Source organism: Trachypithecus francoisi, unplaced genomic scaffold (assembly GCF_009764315.1).
Source record: "Trachypithecus francoisi isolate TF-2019V2 unplaced genomic scaffold, Tfra_2.0 Lachesis_group0, whole genome shotgun sequence".
NCBI lineage: Eukaryota > Metazoa > Chordata > Mammalia > Primates > Cercopithecidae > Trachypithecus > Trachypithecus francoisi.
Genome location: NW_022681453.1, coordinates 58,735,902 through 58,756,199, shown reverse-complemented (window position 1 = coordinate 58,756,199; position 20,298 = coordinate 58,735,902). Strand labels below are relative to the sequence as shown.

The 20,298-nt window shown below is 39.8% G+C and overlaps 1 protein-coding gene across 2 annotated transcripts in view; it reads right to left on the bottom strand.

Annotated features, from left to right (window-relative positions):
- The window catches only part of CUNH3orf20 (chromosome unknown C3orf20 homolog), a 108,845-nt gene that overhangs the window by 30,288 nt on the left and 58,259 nt on the right, over positions 1-20,298 (bottom strand). The gene's annotated exons all lie outside the window — the stretch shown is intronic.

Here is a 20,298-nt window from a genome sequence, read left to right as displayed (position 1 = left end):
CAGCCAGGGGTGGAATTATATGGTTTGGCTGTGTCTCCACTGAAATCTCAACTTGAATTGGATCTCCCAGAATTCCCACTTGTTGTGGGAGGGACCCAGTGGGGAGGTAATTGAATCACATGGGCTGGTCTTTCCCATGCTATTCTTGTGATAGTTAATAAATCTCATGAGATCTGATGGGTTTATCAGGGGTTTCTGCTGTTGCCCCTTCCTCATTTTCTCTTGCTGCCACCATATAAGAAGAGCCATTAGCCTCCCACCATGATTCAGAGGCCTCTGCAGCCATGTGGAGCTGTGAGTCCAATTAAACCTTTTTTTGTTCCCAGTTTTGGGTACGTCTTTATCAGCAGCGTGAAAACGAACTAATACAACCAATTTGACAGAAACTGAGATTTTCAAAGTCTCAATGTCTTAGACAAGAAAATCTGCTCCTAAAGAGGCCAATTCTCATAACTTATTCAGGATTTTAGGACTAGGTTCTATGAAGTGAGGAGACTTAACTCTGAGATTAAAGGAGAAAAGGACTCAGAGGCCCACTGACCAATCTTGCAAAAATTCAAATCAGTGGTTCTGATTGGATACTGGGGTCTCTCCATCTGGGCCAGTGTCCCCACTCACATACATCCCAATGTACCCTGATGGGGATACATTTGCAATTTGTACACTTATTCTCATCTAACCCCTCCCAAACCTACTTTTCCCTCAGTCTTCCCATCTGAGTCAGTGACGCCATTATTACTCAGTTATTTAAGCCAAAAATCTAAAAGTCCTCCATAAATTTAAAATTCTCTTTTCCCTACTACCATCTTTGACAGCATATCACTAATGTTACTTTCTAGGTTGGTGCAAAAGTAATTGTAGTTTTTGTCATTAAACGTAATGACAATTAGTTTTTTACCAACCTAATCGATTACTAAAATAGTCTTCTAACTAGTTTGCTTCCACTGTTGCTGAGGTAGGAGGCATAAGTCAGAAACAAGACCAAACTGAGGACTAGCTAAAGCAGGGATGAAGTAGAAGCAGCTTTCCATCAGACATGCCCACCAGTGTGCCATGTCAATTTACCATTGCCGTGGCAAAACCTGGGAGTTACTGCCCCTTTCTATGGAAATGACCTGATGACCCAAAAGTTACTACCTCTATCCTAGAAATTTCTGTGTAACCCACAACTTAATCTATATGTAATTAAAAGCAGGTATAAACATGACTGCAAAACTGCCCTGAGTTACTACTCTCAGCACACTCCCTACGGGGTTTTCCTGATCTGCAGGAGCAGTCACAGAGCTGTAACACTGCCAGAGCTGTAACACCTCTTCAATAAAGCTGTTTTCTTCCACCACTAGTTTGCGCTTTTAATTCTTTTCTGGGCAAAGCCAAGAATCGCCACAGAACAATCACAGGTGTTTCGCTTCTGACAATGGTTGACTTAGGGTATTTTAGACCAAGCCTCCTTCTCAGAAAACACAGAAAGTTCAACACAGTGTCTATTTAAAGTATGTCTAAGTGCATTAGAGTCACAAGTCAGTGAGGATTTTCAGGGCTAGGACCTGGAAAAAGAAAGAAACTAAGGAAAGTGAGCATGACATTTAGAACTCTTTTACCCTTCAAGGCAAGTGCTGATTTTGAAAGTAAAGTAAACCTAGGGATGACAGGCAGAGAAGCCAAGCAGAGGTCCTGACATGTTCATGAAGCTGGAGAGAGAAAAACGGGAATTCAGGGCCCACTGAGGTAGAAGACTCTGATAAACAACCCTGGCTTTCAGTTGAGGACCTGAAGAGCTATATGAGGAGTAAAGGTGAAACAAAAATAGACAAGAGCTCACAAAGGCTGAAGCACAGTTTCAATCCTTGTTTGAATGAGAGTCATCTGCCCCCAGCCTACTTCCCTGCTGAAAGCAAAGATAAATCCTCTTCAGAGGAACATGATATCATCCAGTCATAAATTATGTCTACAGTTTTTCATACACAATATCTGGCATACTAAAGAATATTAGATATAAAGTCAAGGACTGGCTGAAAACAATGAGAAACAGACTTATAGAAATGCAGATATTAGAATTATCTGACATAAGCTTTACAGTAGCTATGATTAAAATGTACAATTAAATAAGAAACAAGATGGAGAATTTCAGCAGAGTATAAGAATAAAAATGAATCTACTGGAAATTCTAAAACTGAAAAATAGAATACAATCAAGAACTCAAAAGATGAGTTTTATCAGCAGATTAGACACAGTTAAAAAAAAAAAAGCATTAGTAAATTGGAAGACAGGTCGGTAGAAAATACCTAGGCTGAACAAAAGGGAAAAAAAGGATGAAATATACAGAACAGAGAACAAGATATACAGACATACTTCGTCTCATTGTGCTCCACTTTATTGCATGTTGCTGATGCTGTGTTTTTTTGGAAATTGAGTATTAGTGGCAACCTTGTGTTGAGCAAGTCTATTGGCATCATTTTTCCAATAGCATGTGCTCACTTCATGTCTCTGTGTCACATTTTGGTAATTCCTGCAATATTTCAAAATGTATTATTATTATATCTATTATGGTAATCTGTGTTAAGTGATCTTTGATGTTACTATTGTAATTGTTTGGGAGCACCAATGAACCATGCCCATATCAGACAGCAAACTTAATTGACAAATATTGTGTGTGTTCTAACTGCTCCACCAACCAGTCATTCCCCTGTTTCTCTCCATCTCCTTGGGCTTCCCTATTCCCTGAGGCATAACAATATGGAAATTAGACCAACTATTATAGTAACTCTACAACGATTTCTAAGAATTCAAGTGAAAAGAAGAGTTGCATGCACCTCACTTTAAATCAAAAGCTAGAAATGATTTTGATTTAAATCAAAAGCTAGAAATGATTAACTTTAGTGAGGAAGGCAAGTTGAAAGCTGAGATAGGTTTAAATCTAGGCCTCTTGTGCCAGTCAGCCAAGTTGTGAATGCAAAGAAAAAGTTCATGAAGGAAATTAAAAGTGCTGTTCCAATGAATGCACAAATAAGACAGCAAAACAGCCTTATTGCTGATATGGAGAAAGTTTTAGTGGTCTGCATAGAAGAGCAAATCAGCTATAATATTCTTATTAGCCAGTGCCTAATCTGGAGCAAGGCCCAAGCTCTCTTTAGTTCTATGAAGGCTGAGAGAGGTGAGGAAACCACAAAGGAAAAATTGTAAGCTAGCAGAGGTTATTCATGAGATTTAAGGAATGAAGCCATCTCCATAACACAAAAGTACAAGGTGAAGCAGCAAGTGCTGATTAGGAAGCTACAGCAAGTTATATACAAGATCTAGATAAGATCATTGATGAAGGTGACTATACTAAACAACAGATTATAAATGTATATGAAACAGCCTTCTACTAGAAGAAGATGCCACCTAGGATATACATAGCTAGACAGAAGTCAAGGTCTGGCTTCAAAGCTTCAAAGGACAGGCTCTCTTTTTATTAGAGGCTAAGGCAGCTGGTGATTTTAGGCTAAAGCCAATGCTCATTTACCATTCTGAAAAACCTAGAGCCCTTAAGAAGGAGGCTAAATTTATTCTGCCTGTGCTTGGATGAGAGCAATCTATTCACAGAATAGTATACTGAATATTTTAAGCCTACTGTTGAGACCTACTGCTCGGGAAAAAAGATTCCTTTCAAAATAATACTGCTCATTGACAATGCACCTGGCCACCCTAGAGTTCTGATGGAGATGTACAAGATTATTATTTTTATGCCTACTAATGTAGCATCCATCTTGCAGCCCACAGATCAAGGAGTAGACTTTCTAGTCTTGTTACTTAAGAAATACATTTTATAAAGCTATAGATGGTGTAGGTAGTGATTCCTCTGATGGATCCAGGCAAAGTAAATTGAAAACTTTTGGAAAAGGATTCACCATTCTCGATGCCATTAAGAATATCTGTGAGCCAGCCACAGAGGCTCATGCCTGTAATTCTAGCACTTTGGGAGGCCAAGGCAGATGGATCACCTGAGGTCAGGAGTTTGAGACTAGTCTGGCCAATGTGGTGAAACCCCGTCTCTACTAAAAATACAAAAATTGGCTGGGCGCGATGGCTCACACCTGTAATCCTGGCACTTTGGGAGGCCAAGGTGGGTGGATCACCTGAGGTTGGGAGTTCAAGACCAGCCTGACTAACATGGAGAAACCCTATCTCTACTAAAACAAAAATACAAAAAAATTAGCCAGGCGTGGTGGCACATGCCTGTAATCCCAGCTACTTAGGAGGCTGAGGCAGGAGAATGTCTTGAACCTAGGAGCCAGAGGTTGCGATGAGCCAAGATTGTGCCATTGCACTCCAGCCTGGGTGACAAGAGAGAAACTCCATATAAAAAAAGAAAAAAGAAAAAAGAAAAAACAGCCGGGTGTGGTGGCTCATGCCTGTAATCCCAGCACTTTGGGAGGCCAAAGCGGGCAGATCATGAGATCAGGAGATCGAGACCATCCTGGCTAACACAGTGAAATCCCATCTCTACTAAAAAAATACAAAAAATTAGCTGGGTGTGGTGGTGCGCACCTGTAGTACCAGCTACTGGGGAGGCTGAGGCAGGAGAATGGCATGAACCTGGGAGGCGGAGCTTGCAATGAGCAGAGATCGTGCCACTGCACTCCAGCCTGGGCAACAGAGCCAGACTCCATCTCAAAAAAAAAAAAAAAAGTTAGCTGGGCATGGTGGCAGGTGCCTGTAATCCCAGCTGTTCAGGAGGTTGAGGCAGGAGAATTGCTTGAACCCAGGGGGCAGAGGTTGCAGTGAGCCAAGATCACACCACTGCCTTCTTCCAGCCTGAGTAACAGAGTGAGACTCTCTCTCAAAAAAAAAAAAAAAGAATACTTGTGATTCATGGGAGGTCAAAATGTCAACATTAACAGGAATTTGGAAGAAATTGACTCCAACCTTCATGGATGACTCTGAGGAGTCCAAGACTCCAGTGGAGAAAGTAACTGGAAATGTGGCAGAAATAGTGACAGAGCGAGAATTAGAAGTGGAGGCTGAAGATGTGACTGAATTGTTGCAATCTCATGAATAAACTTAAAGGGATGAAAAGTTGCTTCTCATGGATAAGCAAAGAAAGTGGTTTGTTGAGATAGAATCTACTCCTGGTGAAGATGCCATGAACACTGATGAAATAACAAAATATTTAGAATATTACATAAACTTAGTTGATAAAACTAGCAGCAGAGTTTGAGAGGACTGACTCCAATTTTGAAAAAGTTCCATGGACAAAATTCTATCAAACAGTATTAAATGCTACAGAGAAATCTTTTGTGAAAGGAAAAATTAATTAATGCGGCAAACGTTTTTGCTGTCTTCTTTTAAGAAATTACCATAGCCACTCTAACCTTCAGCAACCACCACCCTGATCAGTCAGCCTCAAGGCAACACCCTCCACCAGCAAAAAGATTAGGACTTGCTGAAGTCTCAGATGTGCATTAGCATATCTTCAGCAATAAAATATTTTAAAATTATGGTATGTACATTGTGTTTTTAGAGGTAATGCTATTGTACACTTAATATACTATGGTATACTGTAAACATAGCTTTTACATGCACTGAAAAACCAAAAAATTTGTGTGATTTGCTTTATTGTAGTGGTCTGGAACCAAACCCACAATATTTCCAAGCTATGCTTGTACATGAAACTTAGTAAAAAGGTGTACTTGGAGTCCTAGATAGAAAAGAAAGAGAAAGTGTGGAAAGGTGAGGAAGGAGGTAAAGAAGGAGGAAGCAAGGGGGAAAAAGAGAAAAAAGGGAGGAGAAAGAGAAAAGAGGAGAAATATTTAATGAAATAATGGCTGAGAATTTTTTCTAAATAATGAAAGCATCATATCAAGAAGTTCTACAAACAGGGTAAGTACAATGAAAATCACATTTAGGCACATCATAGAAAAGCCTTTAAAGAGACATCACTAACTAAAGGTGAGAGAAAAGATAGAGAAAAATAGACGCAGTACTTTCAAAGAGCAACAATAAGACCAACAGCTAAATCTCTAATAAAATGGTAGAAGCCAGAAAACAGCAGAAAGACATCTTCAAAGTGCTAAACAAAGTGCTAAAAGAAAGTAATTGCCAATCATAGGAACATAGAAAATACCATTCAAAATGTAGGTAACGGGCCAGGCGCAGTGGCTCACACCTGCAATCCCAGCACTTTGGGAGGCTGAGGCAGGTGGATCACTTGAGGTCAGGAGTTTCAGACCAGCCTCAGCAACATGGTAAAACCCCATGTCTACTAAAAATATGAAAATTAGCTGGGCACGGTGGCACATGCCTGTAGTCCCAGCTATTCAGGAGACTGAGGCACGAGAATCGCTTGAACCTGGGAAGCGGAGGTTGCAGTGAGCTGAGATCATGCCACTGCATTCCAGCCTGGGTGACAAAGTGAGACTCCGTCTCGGAAAAAAAAAAAAAAAAATGGCTGGGCGCGGTGGCTCATGCCTGTAATCCTAGCACTTTGGGAGGCCAAGGCAGGTGGATCACTTGAGGTCAGGAGTTCAAGACTAGCCTGGCCAACATGGTGAAACCTCATCTCTACTAAAAATACAAAAATTAGCCAGGCATGGTGGCACATGCCTGTAATCCCAGCTACCCAGAAGGCTGAGGCAGGAGAATCGCTTGAACCCAGGAAGCAGAGGTTGCAGTGAGCCGAGATTGTGCCACTGCACTCCAGCCTGGGCAACAGAGCAAGACTCTGTCTCAAAAAAAAAAAAAGTGCAGCAAAAACATATTCAACCAAAAACCAAAAAATTCCAGCATACTTTAAGGAGAATTTGAAGACAGCTATTCAGACAGAAGGAAAATGATCCCAAATGGAAGCATGAAGAACAAAGAAAAGAAGGCACAAATGTCTAATATTAGTTAATGTGAAAAGGAGTATCATCACAGATCTTACAGTCATTTAAAATATCACAAGAGAATGTTTTGAAAAACTTAATTTCAACATATTTAAACATTTGGATGAAGGTTCCTAGAAAAAGCCAACTTACCAAAATCAACATAAAAAGAAATTTACAATCTGAATAGTCTTATGTGTAAAATAAAGAACAATGAAAAAAATAAATATGTGGGCAAATCTAAATATAAACTGTATAAATATGTTAATAATAGGCCAGGTGCGGTGGCTCACACCTGTAATCCCAGCACTTTGGGAGGCCGAGGCAGATGGATCACTTGAGGTCAGGAGTTCAAGACCAGCCTGGCTAACGTGGTGAAATCCCATCTCTACTAAAAATACAAAAAATTAGCCGGGCATGGTGGTGGACATCTGTAATCCCAGCTACTTGGGAGGCTGAAGCGGGAGAATCGTTTGAACCCAGGAGGTGGAGGCTGCAGTGAGCTGTGATCATACCACTGCACTCCAGCCTGGGTGACAGAGTGAGACTTCGTCTTTAAAAAAAAAAAAAAAAAAAACCTCATAATAGTGTCTCATGGGGTGGTTTATAACATATACATAGAATTAAAACATATGACAATAGTGCAAAATAAGGGGTAAATGGACAAAGTATTCTAAGATCATTGCATTGTCTGCAAAGTGGTAAAAATGCTAGATTATATCATACTTTAGTAATTAATCATGGATTTGTGTTATAGTCTCTCGAGTAAGCACTAAAGAAATACTAAAGTAATGTCTAAAAATTTAAATAATAGATGGAGAAACTTAGAATAAAAAAACAAAAAAAAACTTTCATTAATACACAATCAGGCAAAAAAGGAAAGAATAAAGAATACAGAGCAAGTGAGTCAAACAGCAAACAAACAGTAAGGTGGTACAAATATTTAAGTAATTATATTAATGTAAAAATATTAGCCCAAATATTTAAGTAACTATATTAATGTAAAAATATTAAATACTCTAATTAAAAGACAAAGGTTAAAAGACTGAATTTAATTAAAAAACAAGAAATAAATAATTATTTCAAGAGACAGACCTTAAAATAAAGGAGCAGAAAGGGTGAAAGTAAAAAATTAAAAAATCAGAAAAGGATATATTATGAAAAACAACAGAAAAGAAAATTCACGCAATTATACTAACACTAGAGAATATAGGATGTAATACACAAAACATTTCTTTTTTTTTTTTTTTTTTTTTTTGAGACGGAGTCTCACTCTGTCGCCCAGGCTGGAGTGCAGTGGCCGGATCTCAGCTCACTGCAAGCTCCGCCTCCCAGGTTCACGCCATTCTCCTGCCTCAGCCTCCGGAGTAGCTGGGACTACAGGCGCCCGCCACCTCGCCGGCTAGTTTTTTGTATTTTTTTAGTAGAGACGGGGTTTCACCGTGTTAGCCAGGATGGTCTCGATCTCCTGACCTCGTGATCCGCCCGTCTCGGCCTCCCAAAGTGCTGGGATTACAGGCTTGAGCCACCGCGCCCGGCCTACACAAAACATTTCTAGAGATAAAGAGAGTTCTTAATACAATGAAAAATTCATAATGTTTACAATTCTAAGTTTGCATTTGTCTAATAACATAGTTTCAAAATACATACAGGCCGGGCGCGGTGGCTCAAGCCTGTAATCCCAGCACTTTGGGAGGCCGAGACGGGCGGATCACAAGGTCAGGAGATCGAGACCACCCTGGCTAACACGGTGAAACCCCGTCTCTACTAAAGAATACAAAAAAAAAAAAAACTAGCCGGGCGATGAGGCGGGCGCCTGTAGTCCCAGCTACTTGGGAGGCGGAGGCAGGAGAATGGCGTAAACCCGGGAGGCGGAGCTTGCAGTGAGCTGAGATCCGGCCACCGCACTCCAGCCTGGGCAACAGAGCCAGACTCCGTCTCAAAAAAAAAAAAAAAAAAAAAAAAAAAAAAAAAAAAAAAAAAAAAAAAAAAACAAAACAAAATACATACAGCAAAAATTGACAGAAATGCGGGGGCGGAGCAAGATGGCCGAATAGGAACAGCTCCAGTCTCCAACTCCCAGCGCGAGCGACACAGAAGACCGGTGATTTCTGCATTTTCAACTGAGGTACTGGGGTCATCTCTCTAGGGAGTGCCAGACAATCGGTGCTGGTCAGCTGCTGCAGCCGACCAGCGTGAGCTGAAGCAGGGCGAGGCATTGCCTCACCTGGAAGCGCAAGGGGGAAGGGAATCCCTTTTCCTAGCCAGGGGAACTGAGACACACAACACCTGGAAAATCGGGTAACTCCCACCCCAATACTGCGCTTTAAGGAAACAGGCACACCAGGAGATATATCCCACACCTGGCCGGGAGGGTCCCACGCCCACGGAGCCTCCCTCACTGCTAACACAGCCGTCTGCCGCGATCTATCCGCAAGGCAGCAGCGAGGCTGGGGGAGGGGCGCCCGCCATTGCTGAGGCTTAAGTAGGTAAACAAAGCCGCTGGGAAGCTCGAACTGGGTGGAGCTCACAGCAGCTCAAGGAAGCCTGCCTGTCTCTGTAGACTCTACCTCTGCGGACAGCGCACAGCTGCAGTCCAATAGGGGAAAGAGCAGGGGCGGTGCAGGCGCGAACGACTCTGTCTGACAGCTTTGGGGAGAGCCGTGGATCTCCTAACGCGGAGGTTGAGATCTGAGAACGGACAGACTGCCTGCTCAGGTGGGTCCCTGACCCCTGAGTAGCCTAGCTGGGAGACATCCCCCACTAGGGGCAGTCTGACACCCCACACCTCACAGGGTGGAGTCACCCCTGAGAGGAAACTTCCAAAGAAAGAATCAGACAGGTACACTCGCTGCTCAGCAATATTCTATCTTCGGCAACCTCTGCTGCTGATACCCAGGCAAACAGGGTCTGGAGTGGACCTCAAGCAATCTCCAACAGACCAACAGACAGTCCTTCTGACTGTCAGACGGAAAACTATCAAACAGGAAGGACACCTATACCAAAACCCCATCAGTACGTTACCATCATCAAAGACCAGAGACAGATAAAACCACAAAGATGGGGAAGAAGCAGGGCAGAAAAGCTGGAAATTCAAAAAATAAGAGCGCATCTCCCCCTGCAAAGGAGCGCAGCCATCGCCAGCAACGGATCAAAGCTGGTCAGAGAATGACTTTGACGAGATGAGAGAAGAAGGCTTCAGTCCATCAAACCTCTCAGAGCTAAAGGAGGAATTACGTACCCAGCGCAAAGAAACTAAAAATCTTGAAAAAAAAGTGGAAGAATTGACAGCTAGACTAATTAATGCAGAGAAGATCATAAACGAAATGACAGAGATGAAAACCATGACACGAGAAATACGTGACAAATGCACAAGCTTCAGTAACCGACTCGATCAACTGGAAGAAAGAGTATCAGCGATTGAGGATCAAATGAATGAAATGAAGCGAGAAGAGAAAACCAAAAGAAAAAAGAAGAAAAAGAAATGAACAAAGCCTGCAAGAAGTATGGGATTATGTAAAAAGACCAAATCTACGTCTGATTGGGGTGCCTGAAAGTGAGGGGGAAAATGGAACCAAGTTGGAAAACACTCTTCAGGATATCATCCAGGAGAACTTCCCCAACCTAGTAGGGCAGGCCAACATTCAAATTCAGGAAATACAGAGAACGCCACAAAGATGCTCCTCCAGAAGAGCAACTCCAAGACACATAATTGCCAGATTTACCAAAGTTGAAATGAAGGAAAAAATCTTAAGGGCAGCCAGAGAGAAAGGTCGGGTTACCCACAAAGGGAAGCCCATCAGAATAACAGCAGACCTCTCGGCAGAAACTCTACAAGCCAGAAGAGAGTGGGGGCCAATATTCAACGTTCTTAAAGAAAAGAATTTTCAACCCAGAATTTCATATCCAGCCAAACTAAGCTTCATCAGTGAAGGAGAAATAAAATCCTTTACAGATAAGCAAATGCTTAGAGATTTTGTCACCACCAGGCCTGCCTTACAAGAGACCCTGAAGGAAGCCCTAAACATGGAAAGGAACAACCGGTACCAGCCATTGCAAAAACATGCCAAAATGTAAAGACCATCGAGGCTAGGAAGAAACTGCATCAACTAACGAGCAAAATAACCAGTTAATATCATAATGACAGGATCAAGTTCACACATAACAATATTAACCTTAAATGTAAATGGACTAAATGCTCCAATTAAAAGACACAGACTGGCAAACTGGATAAAGAGTCAAGACCCATCAGTCTGCTGTATTCAGGAGACCCATCTCACATGCAGAGACATACATAGGCTCAAAATAAAGGGATGGAGGAAGATCTACCAAGCAAATGGAGAACAAAAAAAAGCAGGGGTTGCAATCCTAGTCTCTGATAAAACAGACTTTAAACCATCAAAGATCAAAAGAGACAAAGAAGGCCATTACATAATGGTAAAGGGATCAATTCAACAGGAAGAGCTAACTCTCCTAAATATATATGCACCCAATACAGGAGCACCCAGATTCATAAAGCAAGTCCTTAGAGACCTACAAAGAGACTTAGACTCCCATACAATAATAATGGGAGACTTCAACACTCCACTGTCAACATTAGACAGATCAACGAGACAGAAAGTTAACAAGGATATCCAGGAATTGAACTCATCTCTGCACCAAGCGGACCTAATAGACATCTATAGAACTCTCCACCCCAAATCAACAGAATATACATTCTTCTCAGCACCACATCGCACTTATTCCAAAATTGACCACATAATTGGAAGTAAAGCACTCCTCAGCAAATGTCAAAGAACAGAAATTATAACAAACTGTCTCTCAGACCACAGTGCAATCAAACTAGAACTCAGGACTAAGAAACTCAATCCAAACCGCTCAACTACATGGAAACTGAACAACCTGCTCCTGAATGACTACTGGGTACATAACGAAATGAAAGCAGAAATAAAGATGTTCTTTGAAACCAATGAGAACAAAGATACAACATACCAGAATCTCTGGGACACATTTAAAGCAGTGTGTAGAGGGAAATTATAGCACTAAATGCCCACAAGAGAAAGCAGGAGAGATCTAAAATTGACACTCTAACATCACAACTAAAAGAACTAGAGAGGCAAGAGCAAACACATTCAAAAGCTAGCAGAAGGCAAGAAATAACTAAGATCAGAGCAGAACTGAAGGAGATAGAGACACAAAAAACCCTCCAAAAAATCAATGAATCCAGGAGTTGGTTTTTTGAAAAGATCAACAAAATTGACAGACTGCTAGCTAGAATAATAAAGAAGAAAAGAGAGAGGAATCAAATAGACGCAATAAAAAATGATAAAGGGGATATCACCACCGACCCCACAGAAATACAAACAACCATCAGAGAATACTATAAATGCCTCTACGCAAATCAACTAGAAAATCTAGAAGAAATGGATAATTTCCTGGACACTTACACTCTCCCAAGACTAAACCAGGAAGAAGTTGAATCCCTGAATAGACCAATAGCAGGCTCTGAAATTGAGGCAACAATTAATAGCCTACCCACCAAAAAAAGTCCAGGACCAGATGGATTCACAGCTGAATTCTACCAGAGGTACAAGGAGGAGCTGGTACCATTCCTTCTGAAACTATTCCAATCAATAGAAAAAGAGGGAATCCTCCCTAACTCTTTTTATGAGGCCAACATCATCCTGATACCAAAGCCTGGCAGAGACACAACAAAAAAAGAGAATTTTAGACCAATATCCCTGATGAACATCGATGCAAAAATCCTCAATAAAATACTGGCAAACCGGATTCAGCAGCACATCAAAAAGCTTATCCATCATGATCAAGTGGGCTTCATCCCTGGGATGCAAGGCTGGTTCAACATTCACAAATCAATAAACGTAATCCAGCATATAAACAGAACCAAAGACAAGAACCACATGATTATCTCAATAGATGCAGAAAAGGCTTTTGACAAAATTCAACAGCCCTTTATGCTAAAAACGCTCAATAAATTCGGTATTGATGGAACGTACCTCAAAATAATAAGAGCTATTTATGACAAACCCACAGCTAATATCATACTGAATGGGCAAAAACTGGAAAAATTCCCTTTGAAAACTGGCACAAGACAGGGATGCCCTCTCTCACCACTCCTATTCAACATAGTGTTGGAAGTTCTGGCTAGGGCAATCAGGCAAGAGAAAGAAATAAAGGGTATCCAGTTAGGAAAAGAAGAAGTCAAATTGTCCCTGTTTGCAGATGACATGATTGTATATTTAGAAAACCCATTGTCTCAGCCCAAAATCTCCTTAAGCTGATAAGCAACTTCAGCAAAGTCTCAGGATACAAAATTAATGTGCAAAAATCACAAGCATTCTTATACACCAGTAACAGACAAGCAGAGAGCCAAATCAGGAATGAACTTCCATTCACAATTGCTTCAAAGAGAATAAAATACCTAGGAATCCAGCTTACAAGGGATGTAAGGACCTCTTCAAGGAGAACTACAAACCACTGCTCAGTGAAATCAAAGAGGACACAAACAAATGGAAGAACATACCATGCTCATGGATAGGAAGAATCAATATCGTGAAAATGGCCATAGGGCCCAAGGTTATTTATAGATTCAATGCCATCCCCATCAAGCTACCAATGACTTTCTTCACAGAATTGGAAAAAACGGCTTTAAAGTTCATATGGAACCAAAAAAGAGCCCGCATTGCCAAGACAATCCTAAGTCAAAAGGACAAAGCTGGAGGCATCACGCTACCTGACTTCAAACTATACTACAAGGCTACAGTAACCAAAACAGCATGGTACTGGTACCACAACAGAGATATAGACCAATGGAACAGAACAGAGTCCTCAGAAATAATACCACACATCTACAGCCATCTGATCTTTGACAAACCTGAGAGAAACAAGAAATGGGGAAAGGATTCCCTATTTAATAAATGGTGCTGGGAAAATTGGCTAGCCATAAGTAGAAAGCTGAAACTGGATCCTTTCCTTACCCCTTATACGAAAATTAATTCAAGATGGATTAGAGACTTAAATGTTAGACCTAATACCATAAAAACCCTAGAAGAAAATCTAGGTAGTACCATTCAGGACATAGGCATGGGCAAGGACTTCATGTCTAAAACACCAAAAGCAACGGCAGCAAAAGCAAAAATTGACACATGGGATCTAATTAAACTAAAGAGCTTTTGCACAGCTAAAGAAACTACCATCAGAGTGAACGGGCAACCTACAGAATGGGAAAAAATTTTTGCAACCTACTCATCTGACAAAGGGCTAATATCCAGAATCTACAAAGAACTCAAACAAATATACAAGAAAAAAACAAACAACCCCATCAAAAAGTGGGGAAAGGATATGAACAGACATTTCTCAAAAGAAGACATCCATACAGCCAACAGACACATGAAAAAATGCTCATCATCACTCGCCATCAGAGAAATGCAAATCAAAACCACAATGAGATACCATCTCACACCAGTTAGAATGGCAATCATTAAGAAGTCAGGAAACAACAGGTGTTGGAGAGGATGTGGAGAAATAGGAACACTTTTACACTGTTGGTGGGATTGTAAACTAGTTCAACCATTATGGAAAACAGTATGGTGATTCCTCAAGGATCTAGAACTAGATGTACCATATGACCCAGCCATCCCACTACTGGGTATATACCCAAAGGATTATAAATTACTCTACTACAAAGACACATGCACACGTATGTTTATTGCGGCACTATTCACAATAGCAAAGACTTGGAATCAACCCAAATGTCCATCTGTGACAGACTGGATTAAGAAAATGTGGCACATATACACCATGGAATACTATGCAGCCATCAAAAAGGATGAGTTTGCGTCCTTTGTAGGGACATGGATGCAGCTGGAAACCATCATTCTTAGCAAACTATCACAAGAAGAGAAAACCAAACACCGCATGTTCTCACTCATAGGTGGGAACTGAACAATGAGATCACTTGGACTCGGGAAGGGGAACATCACACACTGAGGCCTATCATGGGGAGGGGGGAGGAGGGAGGGATTGCATTGGGGAGTTATACATGATATAAACGTCATGCACATGTACCCTAGAACTTAAAGTATAATAAAAAAAAAAAAAAAAATTGACAGAAATGAAAGGAGAAATAGAGAGCTCCAAAATTATTGTGAAAGATATTAACACACTTCTATCAGTAAATGATACAAATAAGAAAGTATTTATAAGTATATATAAGATTTAAGCAATATGATTAATAAATTAAATTAATAGGCCAGGTGCAGTGGCCCATGCCTGTAATCCCAGCACTTTGGGAGGCTGAGCCGAGCAGATCACAAGGTCAGGAGATCGAGACCATTCTGGCTAACACCGTGAAACCCCATCTCTACTAAAAATACAAAAAATTAGCTGGGTGTGGCAGCGGGCGCCTATAGTTCCAGCTACCCAGGAGGCTGAGGCAGGACAATGGCGTGAACCTGGGAGGCGGAGCTTGCGGTGAACTGAGATAGTACCACTGCACTCCAGCCTGGGCATCAGAGAGAGACTCCATCTCAAAAAAAAAAAAAAAAAAAAAAAAAAAAAATTAAATAAATTGACCTGACATTTATAAAATGCTGTATCAAAAAACTGCAGAATATGCATCATTTTAGCTCCGCATGAAACATTTACCAAAATTGACTACGTGCTGGGCCATAAAACAAGTCTAAGCAAATTTCAGAGGATTGAAATTATGCAGTTATTTTCTCTGACCACACACAATTTAATGTTAAAAAGAAAAAATGATAACTAGACAATCCCCAAATGGTATAATTATGTTACACACTCTAAATATCCAATGGGACAAGAAAGAAATAAGAATGAAAAATTACAAAATATTTTGAGCTTAATAATTACCATATGGCATATCAGACCTTGTGGGATGCAGCTAAAACTGGACTTTGAGGGAAATTTATAATATTATATGTATATATTCAAAAAAGATAAAGTAAAAGTCTAATTATCTAAGCATCCACCTCAGGAAGTCAGAAAAAGAATATAAAATTAAACCCAAAGAAAGTAGACAGAAGAAAATAATAAAGATAAGAGTAACAGTTAATGAAATAATAAGACAAATGTATGAGAAGATCAACACAATTAAAATTTGCTTCTTTGGAAACACTAATAAATCAATAAATCCTGGGACTAATCAACGAGAAAAGAAAAATGGCAAAAATAATTAACAATAGTATTGTAAAAGAGGGTATCACTAGAGATCAACATAGTCATTTAAAATATTGCAAGAGGATCTTTTTAAAAACTTCAACATAGGCCGAGCATGGTGGCTCTTGCCTGTAATCCCAGCACTTTGGGAGGCCAAGGCGGGCGAATCATGAAGTCAGGAGATCAAGACCATCCTGGTCAACATGGTGAAACCCTGTCTCTACTAAAATACAAAATTTAGCTGGGTGTGGTGCTGCGTGCCTGTAATCCCAGCTACTTGGGGGGCTGAGGCAAGAGAATTGCTTGAACCCGGGAGGCAGAGGTTGCCCTGAGCCAAGATGGTGCCATTGCACTCCAGCCTGGCGACAGAGAGAGACTCCGTCTTAAAAAAAAAAAAAAAAAAAAAAACTTCAACATATTTAAACATTTAGATAAAACGGTAAATTCCTAGAAAAATCCAACTTATCATAATAAACACAAAAAGAAATCTGAATAGTCCTATATCTACTAAAAATAAAAATTTTAATTAAAAACTTCCACTGAAAGAAAATCCCAGGAAGAGGTGACTTCACTGGCAAATTCTATCAAATATTTAGGGAAGAAATAATCCATATGTACATAAAGTCCACTAGATAATAGATAAAGAAGAAATACTTCTGACCATAACATGACAAGAAAGGAAAAATTATTGACCAGTCTGCCTTATAAGCACAGATGCAAAAACTCCTAAAGTAGTAGCAAATCAAATCTAGAAATACATAAAAAGGAAATATATCATAACCAAGTTGAGTTTATGTCAGGAATATAAGATTGGTTGAATATCTGAAATATATCCATATTAATATCAACATAATTCACCACAATAATAGAATAAAGGAGGAAAATTATATGCTTGTCTCAATGGACAAAAACATTACAAGAAAGGAAAACTACAGACCAATAACCGTTATAAGTATAGATGAAAAATTCTTCAACAAGATACTAGCAAATTGAATCCAGCAATACAGAAAAAGAATAATACATTATGATCAAGTGGAGTTTATCCCAGGAATGCAAAACTGGTTCAACATTTGAAATCAAAGTAATTCACCATATTAACAAAACAGAGTCTAGAAAGAGACCCAAAGGTGCAAAGATAATTTAATGGAGAAATTTATCTTTAAGAAAAAAACTGTTGGAACAATTGACTATCCATATGTAAAACAAACAAACTTCAATTCATACTTCATACCTTATATAAAAATTAACTCAAAATGGATCATAGACCTAAAACATAAACTATAATAACCTTTTAGAAGAAAACATAGGAGAAATTTTTGTGACATTGGGTTAGGCCAGGAATTCTCAATCTTGGCACTATCGACATTGTGAATGTCATAATTCTTTGTTATGTGGAGCTGTTTTGTGTACTGCTGGATGTTTAGCAGCATCTCTGTCCTCAACTCACTAGATGGCAGTAGCGCCCCCTCCCTAGTCATGACAATAAAAAATGTTTCCAAACATTGTCAAATGTCCCCCATGGGGCAAACTCATCTCTGGTTGAGAAACACTGGGTTAAACAAAGGGTTTTTAGACATGACAACAAATCACAATCCAGAAAAGAAAAAACCCATTTCAATCAGACTTCATCCAAATACATTTTACTCTGCAATTACACTGTTAAGAAAATAAAAAATTAAGTCAAAGACTGAAGAAAATATTTCAAGTCACATATCTGATAAAAGACTTATACCCAGAATAAAGAACTCTCAAAACTCACAGTAAGAAAACAATCCAATTTTGAAATGTGCAAAAGATTTGGATACTTCCCCAAAGAAAATATATGAATGGTAAATAAGCCATGAAAAGATGCTCAACAACTTTAGTTTATAGGGAAATACAAATTCAAATGATAATGGGATATTACCTCACGTCTATTGAATGGCAAAAAACCAAAAACAACAAAAAACAAACCCCAACAATACCAAGTGCTAACAAAGATTTGGAGCAACTGGAACTCTCATACATTGTTGGTGGACATGGATAATGGCACAGCTACTTTCACAGCTGGCATTCTTACAAAGTTAAACATGCATTTACTATAAAACCAGGCAATCTAGCTCTTAAGTATTTACCTAAGTGAAATGAAAACTTAGGCTCACATAAAAGCCTGCTCATGAGTATTTATAGCAGTTTTATCATAATCAGAAAAAGCTGAAAACAATCCAAATATCTTTCAGTGGTTGAATGGATAAACAAATTTTGCCCATCCATGCCATGTATTATATACAGAAAAAAATTAACATTACAAGGCTTGAGGCTGTTATCTTTAGACAAACTTCTTTACAACATTAGCCCTTGGCTGGTGTCTGGGAACTTGGCACCCTGCTCTATGCCTAGACTGCAAACAATATGATTTACGCTGAACACCGGTTTTCCTTCTGGCAGCCTGGAATTTTGCTAGTTGCTAGGCTTAGGGTGCCTATGCGACCAGTAACTACTAAAAAGCCTGGGTTTTGGTCCCCCGTGAGCTTCCTTAGCAGAAACATTGCATACATGTTACTGCCTTTTTTTCTGCTAGAGAAAGGAGCATGCTAGGTGTGTCCTCTCACTGTGCACCAGAAGACACACCTGTGTCCTTCAGATTCTACCTGTGTCTTTTTCCTTTGCTGATCATATCATATATTCTTTCACTATAATAAACCTTATCCATGAATACAACTATATAATGAGTCTCATGGGTCCTAGTAAATCTCTGAATGTGGGGGTGGCGTTGGCACCGCTGAGACAGAACACTACACAGCAATAAAAAGAAATGAACCGTTGATCCATGTAACAATATGGGTGAATCCTGCATGTATTACACTAAGTTAAAGAAGATAGATTCAAAAGGCTGTATACAGTATACTTACATTTACATGACATTCTGGAAAATGCAAAACTATATCTACAAAGAACAGATTAGGGGTTGTCAGGGATTAAGGGTGAGGGAAGGGTTTAACTACAAAAGAACAGCACAAGGGAATTTCTTTCTCTTGGTTGGGGGTTGATGGAACTGTCCTGCATCTTGGCTGTGGTGTACGTATGTATAGTGAAAAACAGAGTATATATAGGGTTTGGTACTGTTCACAGTTTCAGGCATCCACTGTGGGTCTTGGAAATCATCCCCTGAGGATAAGAAGGACTGCTGTATTTAAAACTGACAATGAACAATGGAGGGTGCTCAGCCTCTATAGTCATCAGGGAAATGCAAATAAAAAAACCATTTCATCACTAAGACAACACATTTCATTATTACAGAATGGCTATATTAAAATGATTGACCATACCAAGCACTGGTGAAGATGTGGAGCAACCAAACTCTCAGAAACACTGCTGGCGGGAGCAGAACGTAAAACAACCATGGCGGAAAACGGACAGTCTGTACTAGAAGCTGAACATACACATACTCAGTGATAGCAATTTCACTGAGTATGCCAACCAATAGTAGCACAGTTTGCTATTACCAAAACAACCAAATATTCATCAACATAGAATGCATACTTTCTGGTGTATTTACAATCAATTACTATAAAGTAATGAAAAAGAAGAAACTATTGCTATACATAATAACATGCACACATCTCACAATCATAATGTTGAGACAAAGACACCAGACACCAAAGAAGACACAACAAAGAGATCTATTTTAATGAGGTTTTAGAAAACAATAAAAACTAATCTCTGGTGTTAGCAATCTGCCACCTGGGAAGGAAGGTGAGACTGGTCATTTGGATGGGACAAAAAGGGGCTTCTAAGGAGCTGGTAATGCTCTATTTCTTGACTTGGTGGTTATAGGATATGTTTACTTTGTGATATTAATTGAGCTACACACTCAGGATTTGCTCATTTTTCTGTATGCATTTTACATTTTTAAAAAAGTTAAAACATGAAAAATATTTTAATACTTTTTTAAAGTTAAAAAGAGATAAATCCCAGGCTGGGTGCACTGGCTCACGCCTGTAATCCCAACACTTTGGGAGCCCAGGTGGGTGGATCACATGAGGTCAGGAGTTCGAGACCAGCCTTGCCAACATGGCAAACCCTGTCTCTACTAAAAACACAAAAATTAGGCAGGCGTGGTGGCTCAGGCCTGTTGTCCCAGCACTAGGGAAGCTGAGGCAGGAGAACCCAGGAGACAGAGGTTGCGGTGAGCTGAGATCATGCCACTATACTCCAGCCTGGGTGACAGAGAGAGACTCTGTCTGAAAAAAAAAAAAAAAAAAAAAGATAAATC